The sequence below is a fragment of the Anguilla rostrata genome, chromosome 8 (assembly GCF_018555375.3).
Source record: "Anguilla rostrata isolate EN2019 chromosome 8, ASM1855537v3, whole genome shotgun sequence".
In the NCBI taxonomy this organism is placed as follows: domain Eukaryota; kingdom Metazoa; phylum Chordata; class Actinopteri; order Anguilliformes; family Anguillidae; genus Anguilla; species Anguilla rostrata.
Window position 1 is genome coordinate 18,884,002 of NC_057940.1, and position 15,525 is coordinate 18,899,526.

Genomic DNA, 15,525 nt, shown 5'->3' on the forward strand with positions numbered 1-15,525 from the left:
TTCTGTTAGTTGCTCCATGCACCAGTTTTTTAATCAGATCATCCCCAGGTCAACAGTGCTGATGTGCCACGTTATTGGACTGAGTCGGGGCACTCTCTGATGGAGCACGGCTGCTCTCTGTCTGGCTCTGCCTCACCAGATTTCCCCCCCTTTAATCTTTTCTTCCCTGAGGTGTTTCATGTAAAAGGAGGAGACCTGGTCACACTGCCTGAGCTTTGAGCTTACATCCCAACTCATCAACCCGTCTTCGGGACCTGCCTCATTTGCCCTGCAGAGCCTCCAGCCCACCTCACGCCCACCCATGTTAATTAAAGAGCATCTGCTACCGAGCACCACCAGTCACCTCAGCAGTCTTTGCTGGCCCGATGGTCTTCTGACGCTTACAGTTTGCACTGAGCTTGACCAGGCCTGCTTTACCTTATTCAGGATACTCCCTTAGCTTTCTCTTGAAAGCGCCACCATCTCAGTCTGTTATTTTTTTTACTTTGATACTCTGTAAGCCAGTGGTCTCAAACTCAGTGCCATGGAGGGCCGTGTGTGCACTGGTTTTTATTCCAGCCTCAGATCTTGATTATATAATTAGTTCAATTATTTGCTGAATTAGGGATGCAGGTTTGCACATAATGGTGACCCGACGTCTATGGTGACCCGCATTGTCTAAATAAAAACTTGCTTATATTCTGTGCTTCAATGCAGTTAAATGCATATGGCTGAATGAGTAATTGGACTCAATTAAGGCAGCATTAATTGGTTGGAATGAAAACCTGCATACACATGGCCCTCCATGGCAACGAGTTTGAGACCACTGCTGTAAGCTATATCGAGCGATATAAGCTGCATTACCAAGGTGGCGACAGGGCACATTCAATGTTTCTCTTCACTTGAAAATCTTTTGAGATCTTAAGATGAAAGTTGCTGTTTATACACAATATATTATTAGGGTTCCACTGTGAAGCAGAGAACCCTATTGTAATTGCTGGAATTCCTATTATTATTATCATTCTCCTGTATTTTGTCTAATAACTCGTCCATACATTGGTAACTTTTTGTCCATTTCGGCACAAAGATAATCCATGCCACCCGTAGGCCATAAATAAATGGCACATATTGGCCCATAGGGGGCGCTACAATAAGCATTCTAAGTCAAAGGCTCATTGCTGCCACCACCTTGGTCCTAGCGAAGTGAAACTTCATACACATATTGCAGCTGGACATCCTGAACAATTTTGCAATTGGGACCTATAATGTCCACCTGTAATTTCTTTCCGCCATTTCTTCTCATGAACCATAAGTCCGAATGAAGCAAAATTTTCAGGGCAGGTCCACAGGATATGCATGAACATAGTTTGAGAAAAGCTAAGGGATTCGTCAAAAATTAATTAGGCAAATTATTAGGCAATCAATTTTAAAAAAAAATTGCAAAGAAATTCAATTTGCTGTAAAATCATGACACAGTAATAAATCCACTTGGAATTTGTCAGGGCGACCAGAAACATGATGGTAAACATGTCTACCAAGTGTCGTGGTGATATCTTGATATTTGAAGAAAATAAAGCTGTTTAAACTTTGCCAAGCCTATCTTTGACACCAAAAAGTGGCACTGATTGGCCCATAGGGGGCGCTGTAATAAGCACTGAAAGGCTCAGCCCGGTGTCCCGCTTGTTTTAGAGATATAACCCCTGGTTAACCCTCCTGTTATGTTGCGGGTCAAATTGACCCTTTTTAAAGTTTGAAAATCTAGGAAAAATACTTAAAATTATTTTTTCAGTATGAAACTTCTTCTACTGGCCTTAATTAGTGTAATCAACATTCTAAATGAAAATGGTTCATTTCATGTATTTGCAAACCCCCCCTGTATGTTTATATCACCCGGGAACATTTTTGCTGTACCTAAAAAATGAACAGAACAGGAGGGTTAATTAACCCACAGACATGTATATATGCCTGTGAATTAACCTGCCTTAATATCTCAGCCTTAATGTTAGGTACTATGTTCATTTCATTGGTTTAAATAAAGTTCTCACATTTTAAATGGTTAAGATTGAAAGACACAGCCCACTTATACAATCTAACTTGATTAAGTTTTCTTTTCTGCACTTCTGATTTGTCAACACAACAAGACAAGTTTCTACAATTATGATAGGTCAGGGGCGGGATTACTGTAAAGACGTGTGAGCAATTAAAATCTCTCTCTTTCCTTATCCTCCGAGCAGTGTGCAGCCTATGGTGCAATTATGTGGGTTTGTTTTCAATTTGTAGCGCCTAGCTACATCCTTAAGTGCTTGTAATAGTGCTAGTAAAAGTGCTGGTTTTAATAGAATAACGTTATATTCATCAACGTCATTGTCAAAGTGCGTGTGTTGTTATCAGGGAGATTCGAGTGGAATCCGCATCAGTGAGCACCTGTTAAGTATTATCGGAGCTAGCTAGCTTGCTATTGCTACAGAGTGTTGCTTCAGCTTGCATTTAGCTTTATTATGGCAATTTAGCTCGCGTTAACATAACGCTAGCGCACATTCAGCACTGAGGACTGGAACCTGGACACTGACCATTTATCCAGATAGCGCTCTATGCTACCAGGAATAGCATAGTAGCACCTCTGGCACCTGGAAACCCGACAGCGCTCCGTGTGACCCGAAAAGCACGGAAGCGCCTCTAGCAACAAGGGAGAAAATCTGCATCGTTCACAGTAAGCACATTTCGATAAGGCCTGCAACGGGGGTTCTTCTATTCTTTATTATTGCTGGCTAGTTTGTTTTATCTTGTGTGTGGGCCCACCAATTGTTTGCAATTGGGTTGTATTTAAGGTGAACACGGTTGTAATTTCACTGCTGTTAAATTAAGCTGTTTTATGTTGTGGTAGCCATTCCTGCATGGATTATATCAATATTGGAACTTAGTAGTATAACGTAATGACGCTAATAGAACATTATTATTGAAATACACTATATTGTATACGTATATTATTATAGTGTTTTAAATAATATTGGACTGCTTAATAGCTAAACTTGTTTAATTCAATTATTCTATGAATACATACTAAGCTTTGAGCTAAAGGGTACTTAGAACTTAAAGGTATATTACGTTCAGTAACCTTACATTGAGTGAAAGAAAGGGTTCACTTTATTTGTTGCATACTTAGCTTAGGGGTTAAAGAGTGTTTATTTCATACTCGCCTCGGCCATCGGCCATCTTATATCTTATGGTAAGGTCATATAATATTCACCTAGGTGATCAGAGTATATCCAGTGAAAAGGGGAAACACACTTAAGACATACTGAGTAATCTTAGGGTTAAAAGAACTCCTAGGTCCTGTATCTCATGTCCAGGAGTACCGAGGCAGCGTTACAGAGAGGTGATACTTGGTCCAGTTGATGTATATCTGGACTAATCAAACAATTTAGCCTTTACGATCCGTTTTGTCCATTCCTTGTCATTCAGTGGAACCCGGTCCATTGCTGCCATGCAGCTACATTTATTATTATTAATAAACAGTAAACAGACGATTAAAAGTCACGGTTGCATCCCTTTAGAGTCGATGTTGTCTGTCCGACCCCCCCCCATGCCCCCCCCCCCCAACAGTCTCCACCTGAGTTTCTCCATTCTGTACCATCTCTCATCTTGCACTGATTTCTGTTGCAGTGTCTGGAGATTTTCAGCCATCCATCATATAAATCCAATTGTTAGCAGAGCGATCAACACACATGCTCACACCAAAATCATGCTGTTCTTTTATGGATGAAATCCAACAATCATGACAATAATAAAAGAATTGTTGCTGACAGGCAGATTTTCATGAACTGGTTTTCCCCCTTTAGTTTGATAGAGGACTGGCTATTTAATAATAGACTTTGGAAAGGGTCAGCAAAATGAATTACAGGAAAGCCATAGTTGCCTTGCTGTTTAATTATTTACATTTTCACATGCTAAGGTGGAACCAAACACTGACTCATCTTCCTGAGTACTTTGGAGACATATCTCCTTTCCTGTTATAATGCAGAAGTGTTCTATAGCTGAAGCACTGTCTGATGACTGGTTCTAGAAGATACTGTATCACCTGCATGGATGCATTTCCCCAGTTTACTCACTGCCCTGAAATTATATTAATCAGAAAGCCATGTAACCCACTGCAAAATTACTATTCAGCTTTGGTGGCCGGTGGTGTTGAGGTCACTCGGGAAAGATTAGACATGATTGCTAATTGATATCCACACACATGGATTGATTCAGGTTAAATTTTACAATAGCTCTACAGCGAAAAACGACCATCCCCGTTTTTCTACCTGTGTGAGAAATTTTCTGGCCTCTTGCCTGCGGCACTATTAAACATTTTGGTTCTGGGCACTCAGAAATGTGTGCATTTTTATGTCATTCAAAATAGATATCCAATAACAACATGTTATAATTAGGCATAAAATAAGCAATATGCTCTTCAAATAGCAATATGTATAAAAAAAATAAAATAAAATTCAGGCCTTTGGACTGGCCCTCGCCATAGTTCTCAAATAAAAAAAACACATTCCAGGACAGCTTTGTAAAATGCATTCTTTCCATGAGTTTAAAAATAACATGGACTGCATACAACCTTTGGTGATTATAAAGGATATTGAACAAACAAAAATATGCCCTGGCAGTCAGGGAGTCCATTGTTGGCAAAAGCGAGTGTCATTCAGTTGATAAAGTTGCCTTTCATTGGATTTATTGTAGAAGGCAGCCAGTGATCCTTTGTGAAGCTCCTTCCTGGCTCCCTTAGTGCAGTATGCTCTTAACATCTTCCCCCATTCCTTGTGTCATCTTGGGAAGTTACCTCTATTGGTTTGCCTCTATTGACAGCAGAATGTACAAAAGGCAAATTTTTCATCGGGTTCCATTTGAAAACTTTAAAAAAGTTATCTAACCAGAACCAGTAATCCCTGCCTACATCTGATGCAGTTCCACTGCAGAACCGCAGTGGCGTTTCACAGTGAGCATGTTTAAGAAGGCCTTGTTCCACACTCACTTGATGAATCTGTCACCATGACTTTCACCCAATATTCTGTCACTCTCCCTCTCCTCTCAGACTGTCTCTCCTCTGACAGTTCCCAAATTCCAGTGTCCTGAAAATCAACCTCTCTCTTTTCTTTCAAGGAACTCTCTTGATCTTCTTTCCTTTGTCTACTTTAACTTTACTTTCCTCCCTTGTTGTGGCTATTTAACTCCTGCCGCCAAGTAGGTATGCATCACATGCCTTCTGGAAGAAAGCCACTGGTTTTTTTTTGGTTTAGAATGATCTTCCAGTACTGTGTCAAGGTCATTTTAGTGTGTACTGTGTTTAAATTTCTCATTTTTCTCTCTAACAATCTAATTTTTACTCAAAGTAGATTGGTTTCAGGGCTGTTCACTTGAATGTTTCATTTTTACCCATAGCTGTCAGACTGGTGTAATGCCAATGATAATTGTATCTTTCTCTTGTTTCACCAGAATCAGAATTCTCTTCCGATACTGAGACATGTCTTCCTGCCTTTGACATGATTTTTGTAATGGTCAACAGCATTACAGGAATCAACACAATTAGGCTAATCCATTCAATATATCTTGTTTGGGCCACTGCAATTCTCTGCTGGCTGGTTTCTCTGCCTATACCACCAGCCAGACCTCAACTTGATCTCAACATATTCACTCATGCAATACATGAGAATGTTACCTGTGCCTTCTGTAGATCTAGAAGATATTCCCACATTTGGTGTTTCCATGTCTAGCTAATCTGAGTGCATCTGACATTCTAAATATACAAGACTATATATGGATGAATAAATATTAGTGCAGGAGAGATCCATGCACAGATCTCGGTTAAAAGGAAGGTGGATTGTAAGCTAATGTTAGTACCAGAGTATATACTGTATGTTGGCGATGTGGGATAGGTGGCTGTAACCAACTAACAATCAATGTGATATAACCTAAACACAACATTACCTACGATCAATAACATACTTGAAAACAAAGAACAGACAGAAGCTTCCTAAGCAAATACCTGGATGTCTTATTGCTGGAGCATAAATTGTGTGTGTGATTAGTCACATGGCTTGTTCGTCCAAACTTCCTTGGGCACCATCTCTGGATCTCCGTTGCGCTGTTGGTAGGAAAGCTCCATGTCCATCCTTGTTTTTTCTTGCTGATCCTTCAGTCCTTTTGGGAAGTTGGAGCTGGTAGCTGGAAGCTGTGGTAGCTGGAAGCTGTGCTAGCTCGCTGTTGCAGGAAGCTACACAGGCTACGCGTCATTGTGCTTCTATCATCTATCATTGTGCTATGTTGCACAATGATAGAAGTGCATAAAGTCAGTTAACTGACCCTGTGTGGATGCAGTTCCTTTAGCTTACTTGATATAGCTAACGCGTTTCTATAGTTATAACCGCTGGTCATGGCTATAACCTGAGAGAGGCAGTGCATCTCTACGTGTGGTCTTTTGCAGGCAGGCCTTTGCTTTCTTTTGGCCTGTCCCTTAGAGAATGCTTTGTGCATCTCTCTCTTGTTGAGCAGCAAAGAAAGAATGGCAAAGAGAAAGAAACTGAGATGGGAGCGCTCACTTTATAGGACTGGAAATGACGTATTGTACCCGGTCACCATGACCAGTTTCTCCAACCGTGATAGTCATGAAGTCTGACCTTTTGTTCCAAAATGGCGCCTAGTCCTTTAATCAGTTTGATTAAAACGGAACATTTTACTGTGTACATGGTTAAAAGTATCTTATGTAATTATGACTTGTTTGTGTATGTCTGGGAGGAAGGTTTCTGTTATTACTGCAAATCTGACTTTAAAGTATACAAATTATGAGGTTAAAATGTAGCCTAATTAGTCAAGGCACACAGGGCTAGGAAGTCACACAAAAATGAAACAACACAAAACAACATATGGAGGAGGGCAGATGTTTCATCTTCCAGAATGTTTAACAACTAATTAATCCAGGATACAGTATTTTAGCTTGAAGAAAAATGCATTATTCATTGTGAAGCAATACTACTGTATGTCTACCATTTGAATTTAGCAAGTCTCCCACAACAAATTAGCGACCAAGATGGCTAAAGTGGCTTTTTGCATTTTATTCTTGACAGAAACAATGCTGTTATGTGGCTTGATATTGTACAAAATGCTTGCTCAAAATATGAATGCCCAGAAGATTAACCACAAAAAGGAAATGTCTAATTATTTATAGTAAAACGATAAACCAGCCCAAATACCATTTTCTAGAGGTAATCAAAACTGCAGAACAATCGCAAGCACCTCAGACTAATTTATTTTCCTTGTTTCAACTTAGCAGGTGAGCAGTGGACAGTGCCTACAGCAGCCTATGTCAGCCAAGGCATACTGAAGTATATCTAATTAATCATATGTTCTAAAAAGGACCATTTGTTATCATTAATCAGGTAGCTTACAATCAATGAAAATGCACTTAACACTTAAAGGAAGTACACTTGGGAACACCATATCAATTATCCAACTAATAAAAATTTCATACCAAGCAGAAAATGAAAATGTGCATTGGTTCCATAACACTAACTGTGCATGAGGGAACATGCATGCAGACAGTATTCATTTAACATGTTGAGTCTCAAACTCCTCTTGGTGAGCAGAATCCAGGAATACTGAAATAAAGTTGAGTGATTCAATCAAGCTATGTGCTGACTGTGCAGTTGGCCTGTTTTTATGCATTTAATTGTTCTTGCGTTCCATCAAATCATAAAACTATTCATTATTTTGAGAAGTTTGTATGGAAATCAGAAACACATCAGCTAAAAGATCCCCATGCCTTTTTGAACAGGACTGGTTGCATAACGATGAAACTTACTTGTATCAACAAACTTCAAAACTGATTTTCCATTGGAAAAAGGAAGGTCGCTTCTTGAGGCGGATTAAAAATAATGAATTAGTGAACACTGGAAGAAGAGAACATCTTGCTAAAAACAATCTGTTTAGCCCTTTGCATTATTAGGTTCATATTTCAGCAGAATCAGTGCTGAATCTGGTGGAGTTTATGAAGCAGAGGCACCCACACATTAACAGCTGTGGTAAATATGATGTGTCTCTGAAGTCTTCAAAAAACTTTAGTTCGGAGCTCAAGTGCACCTCTAATGATAATATATTAGATAATAACAAGCCATGTATTTGTTGGCTACTAATCTCCATTCTCTCATTAAAAATGTTAGAGATGATACAAATTGACTGTAGTTTGTGTGCTTTCTGGATTCACGGAACCCATTATAAAGACATTTGTCTAATGTGGTATAAATAAAAAAAGAACACTTTGAAGTAGAACCACTTTTCCACAGGGAATGCCCCATTTGCTTGCGCACACCGTGCCTTTTGATTTCCCAGTGGGCAAAGTTCAGCAAGAATCTGTGCCGATTTCCAGCTTGTCCCAAAAGGGTTCCGGCTCGCAGTGACATTTCATTCACCTCTACTGGAAAGAGCCGCTCATTATAAATGCAGTGTTTACTCTCCGAGCGTGATAAATCGAACACTCTTTTTTTAATTAGAGGATTCTGCTCGCAGCAGAATTATGCCGCAGATTAATTTGCTATGTTTCGTCCCTTTTATTTCTGTGTAGTTTTCTGTGGATTGAGCTTTTCTTTTCCCTGGCGAGGGGCTTAGGCTGCAGTCTTGGAGAGCTGGGAAATGGGTTACTTTGTCTCTGTCAACAATGCAGCCTGACCGAAGGGGCCAATGTTGACACTAAGGAGATGTAATTTGGCAGTGCTTGATTACACCTTTTAGTTGCACTCCACATCGATTATGGAGTTCACTGCCTACCTACTGCTGATGTTTTATTCCTCATATCCAGATAGTAAGAATGATGCATGTGAAGGTAGCAAAAGCGGCTAATGCTATAACTGTGTGAATCTGTATGACTGAATAGATATTATACATGAAGCCTATAATTATTATTGGATTTATGGGAGCACATGCACATATACATGCACAATACATAAATGCACATATACCTGTACAAACACATGCATATAAGGACACTTGCCTTTAAACATAAGCCAAATTAATATCTAGATTTTTTTTTAAAGTAAAAAAAATCACAATTGTGTTCCAGGAGAGGACAGAAAAGTTGTTATGAGCGTATGTCAGAGTCTTAATTCTAATTAAAAAGCAGTGTTCTCTTTGCATTCGGTGTTTCACGTTCTACAAAATTAACTCAATATTAAACTGTTGTGAGACATAGATAAATGTTTTTACAGAGCATTCCTGGGTGAGTTGCCTTGGCAATGTTCAGCTAATTAGCCCATTTGGATACAGAAGCAAAATGTACTTTTCCCTCTCTTGCAAGTAGCTTGTGTAGTTTAGAGAATTGATTGTCAGTGTAGTGAGTGAGTTTATACTGGGAGAATTAGTACAGTTTGTACTTTAAGGTGAAGGTTTAAGGTTAAGTATTGAAATGTGTTAGAATCTGGAATATTGTATTTAATGTTACATTTTAAAAGCTGATCCTAAATGGTGCCTCGCGAACAACTGTTCCAAATACTCACTATATTTTGTCCTGTGGTCTGTGATAGTACTATTTAACTGTCGATTATGAAAATAGGTTTTTACCATTTTGGGAATGAAGCTATGGGGAAAATAATGATCCATCTGCTTTTTGATGGTTTAAACCAGACAGTTGATTTGACATATTTTGCAAACAATTCCAATATTCAAATTCAGTAAGAAAGAAATAGAGTCGTATGAATTAAGTAACGTGCCACGGTATGGAATTGACTGGTAGTACTGCGGGGCAGTCCATAATTGGCTGTTGTGTAGCTCAAGGAGGGTCAGCATCAGTAAGAAGGGCACTACCCACCTTTCAGCACAGAAGCCATTCCTCCAGGGGACTGGGTGCCTGCAGTCTGCTTGTGTCAGGTGCGCACGTGTTTTGCTTATGTGCCCTCCCAAACTGATGAAGGATATTTCACCATAGGACAGGCCTTTAGGCAGGATCAGCTGTTTCAGCTTTGGAATGAAAGGGAAAAACTGGGTGATAAGTAAGCTTTAGAAAACTGAGCAGAAAAAATGACAACATACAAGAGTTTTATGAAGTCAGTGGAAAGACAACTGGAAAATACCACACACCCATACAATGATTAACCCGCTGCTAATCATAACCATTGCATGATTACTATTTATTAAATATACATCATTTTACCAGTGCTGCATAAAGATGAGATGGCTAGACTTGGTTTTGTGAGGTAGGGAACAGTTTTCTTTCTTATTTTAGTTCTGTAGTAAATTTGAATTTGAATAATTTTATTAAAATAGTAATTTAGTAATATGATTGAGATGGGATAGTGTGTGTGTGTGTGTCTGTTTTGTGATCTGGGGTAGATGGGGGAGGTAACTGCTCAGCTCACCCCCCCAAAATAAATTCCCATCTATGTCACTGGGCAGGAGTACCCCAATAATGAGGTATTTCCATTAGCTACCAGAGAGAAGAGCAGTAAGTATGGCAACAGGGACAAAGAGGAATGCTTGAAGGAACAAACCTTCAAGTGTCCTCATGCCCAAAAAGGTTAAAATGTACAACTTTGACACTTGGACCTGAACATGGACTGAACCAACACAGAACGAATTTAAGCACATTCAATGCATTCTCAGTCTGAGCTAGAAGTTTAAAGTGAAAACCCAGAAACATACACTGTGAGACCAGAAGCCCAAATTTTAATTCAGGGTTGCAAATTTATTTGAACAGTTGCTATGCAACCTAACAAGTGAAGTGTACGGTCTCTCGAGATCTAAAGTTGATTTAAGAAGTGGATAAAGCTGAGGTTATAAAAAGGACATTTTGCTCTGAGGAAACATTACTTCCAGAATAATTAAAACCAGCAGTAAAACGCTTAAAAGAGATACCATTAGAGGTTCTAAGAAGGGTATTGAAGTTGGTAATGTGGCTGAACAACATTAATGTCCAGCATGATTAAATGTTATTCTTGTGACTCCTATGATGTGATCATTCTGGGGTATAACAGTTGCCCATTTCCTAATAAATCCAACAAATTAATAATATACAGCTATGAAATTTATCATACTGCTGTGACATTTATGCATTTGGAAATGTGCAAATAAGATCAAATTGATCGCTGTTTCAGAGTTCATCTGCATTCATTCAGCTCATTTACTCACCTGTCCCCTCTCGCTGATGTTATGTAAATGGTTGTGATCTCTTATGGTTCCATGCATCCCAGCCCCTGTTAGTCTTCTCCAGTCAGCTGACCTCAAGGATGCATCTAACAAAACCAGAGGGTTTGAGGTCATAGAGGAAGAAAGAGATCTCAACAATAACTGTATCAAGCCTGAACAGGACTTTTTTTTTTGCTGTAAGTGTTTCCTGAGAATCACTGAGGAATTATATATTGCTGGAAGCTTTCTCTGTGCATGCTATTCAGAAATTTCAGATGAGGGCTCCTCATGAGATAACACTCAGTAACACTTGAATACAACCCACTTACAAATGTATAAAAAATAATAAGAGTTGCAAATCAGAATAAAGTACATTGCTTCATATATTAACAAATGTTTTATTAACAAGGAGGCCAGGATTGCCATGTTGGAAAAAAAAAAAAAAAACATTACATTATGAAATAATGGGAAAGGCATATATGCAACATGTGCGATTGTGACCTTGTCTGGAACAATTTCACATTACAAGCAGTCCGCAATTTTAAAGTGTGACCAAATTATTAAGCCGAGAAAATCCTCTCTTGTGCAGTAGTACTGGAAAGGTGACTGTTAGAATGGTCCCAAACCCCATTGTTACTCATTATGTGCTTCAGACCAGTCGGTGACTGTCGTTTGACTGTGTGCTGTTGAAGATGATGAGCTGTTGTGTCTCCCAAGTGCTCAGGACAGGGTAGACAGCCTCTGTCACTGACTGTGTGTTTTTCAATCCCTCGAGGGCCATACATAGAGCAGGGTGTCTGTGTCAGCTGAACAGACATATTTTTACTAGAACCAACAGACCCTGAGACAACGTTCTGGTGGCAGCCCCCCCACCCCCACCCCCCCAACGGGGTGATTTTACAGATCAGCGACTGCCATAAATCAACTCCACCTTCTGCTCTTTCATGCTGATAAGCTGAGGGGCTGGAGTACAATAACGCACAAAAGGCAAGGCAGTACAGTCCTCTGATATTGAACTGTTGTCGTCTCCCTCTCCCTTTTCCCAGCATCACCGGGGCACACCAAAGCTTCATGTTGGAGTGGGAGTGAATTATTCATGTCTCTACAGTGCGGCTATAATGGTCTGTGTACATGCTAAGATGGCGCAGGCAGATAGGGACGTTTCCCTTGGATCTGCACATTGGTTGCCGCCGGTCGCTGCATCTTGGTGGTGCGATCCACCAATTAAGGAGAGGACAGGGCTGCCTGCGTAGAGGCGGCTTATTGGGGCTGGTCAGAGCAGTCCCGCGGCTCAGCGGAGGAGGAGATGTAAGGATGAAAGGGGCTTCATAATGGCTGCCAGCTTCAGAGAGCCGGAGAAGGCAGTGAGCTGAGGCGAATCGGCAGGGCAAAATGAAAAGAAGAGTCATGGGACTCCTGTTCTCATTTGCATGGAAGAGATGATGTAGGCTCTGCTTGCCTACCTACATGTAGGAGGGGGTGTGTATTTATATGGATGTGTGCCTGTGGCTGTGTACACGGCCACTATGAAGTGATTGTAGTGGATGTGCATTCCTGATTTGTCAGTTTTGCGGGTGGCTGATATGCATTGAAATACCTCAGCTTAAAGATCTGTGGAAGTGCTTGACTTGCAACAGAGCACCAATATGGGGAACCCCCCCGAAGAATCATCATCACTGGCACTTTATTGCAAGGGAGAGAAGATTATTATAGCCCCTTGCGTCTTATCCAGGGAAAGGCGTGGTCCAAGTGTTTTGGGAGGGAATGCTATAAAGAAGACGACAGAATCAGGCAGGCTTTCACTTTAGTTTGACTGATTTTAAGGGTGTGCCAGTGATTGTGTGTCTGTGCGAATGGCGTGTTGGTGATTGTCCTGGAATGTATTCAGTAGAATGCAGTAGGTCTGAATGAAGGAGGTGTGAACAAAACACACTGTTTTTTAGGGGCAGGAAATTCCAGCAAATTTGGTCACAAAGCAACAATAATAACTAGGCAGCTCCAACAAAGGCCTTCCCTGTTTATTGCTAGTACGGCATGGTTGCCCCCTTATGACCTAATTTTTTTCTGCTTAGGTTTTATGCTTTTCTGGCCAATCATAAACCCCAGGCATTCAACCTCCTCCAAACCCAGTCTGCATTTCTTTGGACTGCCAGTTAGCCCTGAGTTCTCGAGTAATTTCAGTTGTTGACCCTTATGAATATTCCTGCTATTACTGTGAATGACATCATCATCATAGGCTATGGCCAATTCACTGTGCACCCGGGGGATGTAGTCCATCAGTCGTTGTAGGTGTAAGGGGCCTCAATCTGGCAAAATGGCAGTGCTATATAGCCTAGTGGAAGAGCCCAGTTTACATAGCAAAGGTGTTATTCCTTGGAACTGGTGAAATAGTACCTGCTAAAATATATGCTGGTGTACCTGGGCTGACTTTACAAGAGACCACCAAGGTCTATAGGTCAGGCTATGGAGCATGTAACTGCCATTTAGGACTGCTGTTGGGCCATCTAAAATCTGTTAATCTGTCTAACTCTGCAGCCACACAGGACCAAAAATAATATGTTTATGACCTGTTATTTAGCCTCAAGCCATAACATTCGGCTGTAAAATACTTGTAGCACTTTCTTATTTTTTCCTTGGCTTTAGGATTCTCCTGCCTTTTTTCTGCATTGTCATTGGGGGGCCCCATGCAAAAATGAATTCAACAGCTCAGCAAAGGCCTGATAGTTATCCATTGAGTCCACCTGCTAGTGAAGGGATTTGCAGTTACCTTGGCAGATCATGCCCTGGAAGATCTTCTATATGTTACTGGTGCGGGGCACAGAAACATAATCAACCAGGCCCACCCAGTACTTAACATTCCATAAATGTAAGTTTTTTTAATGTATTTTTGGATCAGCTTCTGATTGCTATAACCATTAGCATTCATCTTGAATAGCAGATAATTCCCTGTGCATAAATGTCATGATCCATCTAAATCAGCCTTAGTTTATAATCCAGACCATCATATCATATGTTGTTATGTGATGTTCTGGAGGTAGTCTTCCACATCAGTGTACCTATTTTGGGTAAATTGATGTACTGAGGAGAGTAGTGCTACCTATTTACCAGCAAACTATCCTTTTGATAGTGCAGCACTTCCCAGTTTCCCTGTGAGCTATCTAGTTGAATTACTGTTAGATATCAGTGGCAGCAGCTGTTTAAAAACATAGGGGGGTCTTTTGTGGAACATTTCATACAACTTAAAAAAGACAAAATTATACAAGGGTAGTCATACTCTATGATCTGAAAAATATAATGTAATTGCTTATTGTCTAAATTTTCAAAAAGATGAACATGAGGGTGGATGGACAGAATTTGGACAGGGTAATGCACCTTTGTTCCCTTGTTAAAATACGCATATGCCATACACTAACTGGGTATTTTGTGTGTAATTGGAATGAAATTTTGTTCACTATGCTGACCTGCAAGGTGTGGGGTACATTATATTTTAATATACAAGTGTTTATATTTGTCTTAACACTTCTAATGTGAATTTCAATTGGGAACAGCAAATGATTCAATTTTGTATTCATTTACTATTTATATTTAATGTGTATTTATTTCATGTTATGTTCCAACAGAGTACACAGGCATAGAAATAATGTGGTACAGTATTAGTTTATTCAATAGCATTGGCAAGTAGGCTTCCATTGGAATTTTCTATATTTTTGAAAGCAGAGTGATTAAAAAAAGCTGTTTCAAGAAATATCATCTTATGAACTTTCAATGGCAATAGTAGAAATAATCTTTCATGAAAGTGAAGAGTTTCCCCGGGAGCAATATCCCAATTTCCTGCAGTTTGTCCATGCATACTTAGTGCAGAAGCTCATGCATCTTCTGCTCTATAAGGTAAGATGTGTGAGGCATGCAATGTGGATATGGCTGGCTCTGACAGCGTGATAACAGATTAACATCCCCTCTGGGCCTTAACCTTCGCAACGCAAAAAATAACGCCGGGTGCTTCATCGGAGTTAAATCATGTAGGCTCAGGAATTCCAGTGAGATCAGTTTCAAGGTTTGTTGTTTGAAGTGGACGTGAAAACTTCTTTGACCTGAAAATTCAAAACCTTTCCAGTGAGAAGAAGAAAAAAATATTTAAACAAGAACTGCTTCACCACACCCTGCCAGCGCAAGGTTAGAATTTAAGGTTAGAGGTCAATAAAAAACAAGAACCCATTTATGAAGAAATAGACCCCACAGAGTCCTATGGAGCATTTTTGTTATCTCTCCCCCTGCACCATTGTAAAAAGCTCTTCTGCACAGCATGCAGAGGGCCCTGCATAGGGCCCCGCTGCAGGGTAATCTAATCTCACAGCACAGGTTTGACTTTCATGCCACTGCTGACTGTATCCA

General features: G+C 40.1%; 1 long non-coding RNA gene across 2 annotated transcripts in view; it reads left to right on the forward strand.

The window, feature by feature from the left end:
• The first annotated feature begins 2,208 nt into the window (after positions 1 to 2,208).
• LOC135261045 (uncharacterized) overlaps positions 2,209 to 15,525 on the forward strand; it is a 159,989-nt gene continuing 146,672 nt past the window's right edge. For both annotated transcript variants that reach the window (XR_010331809.1, XR_010331810.1), the window contains exon 1: positions 2,209 to 2,689. This is a non-coding gene — a long non-coding RNA (uncharacterized LOC135261045). The remainder of the gene's footprint in view (positions 2,690 to 15,525) is intronic.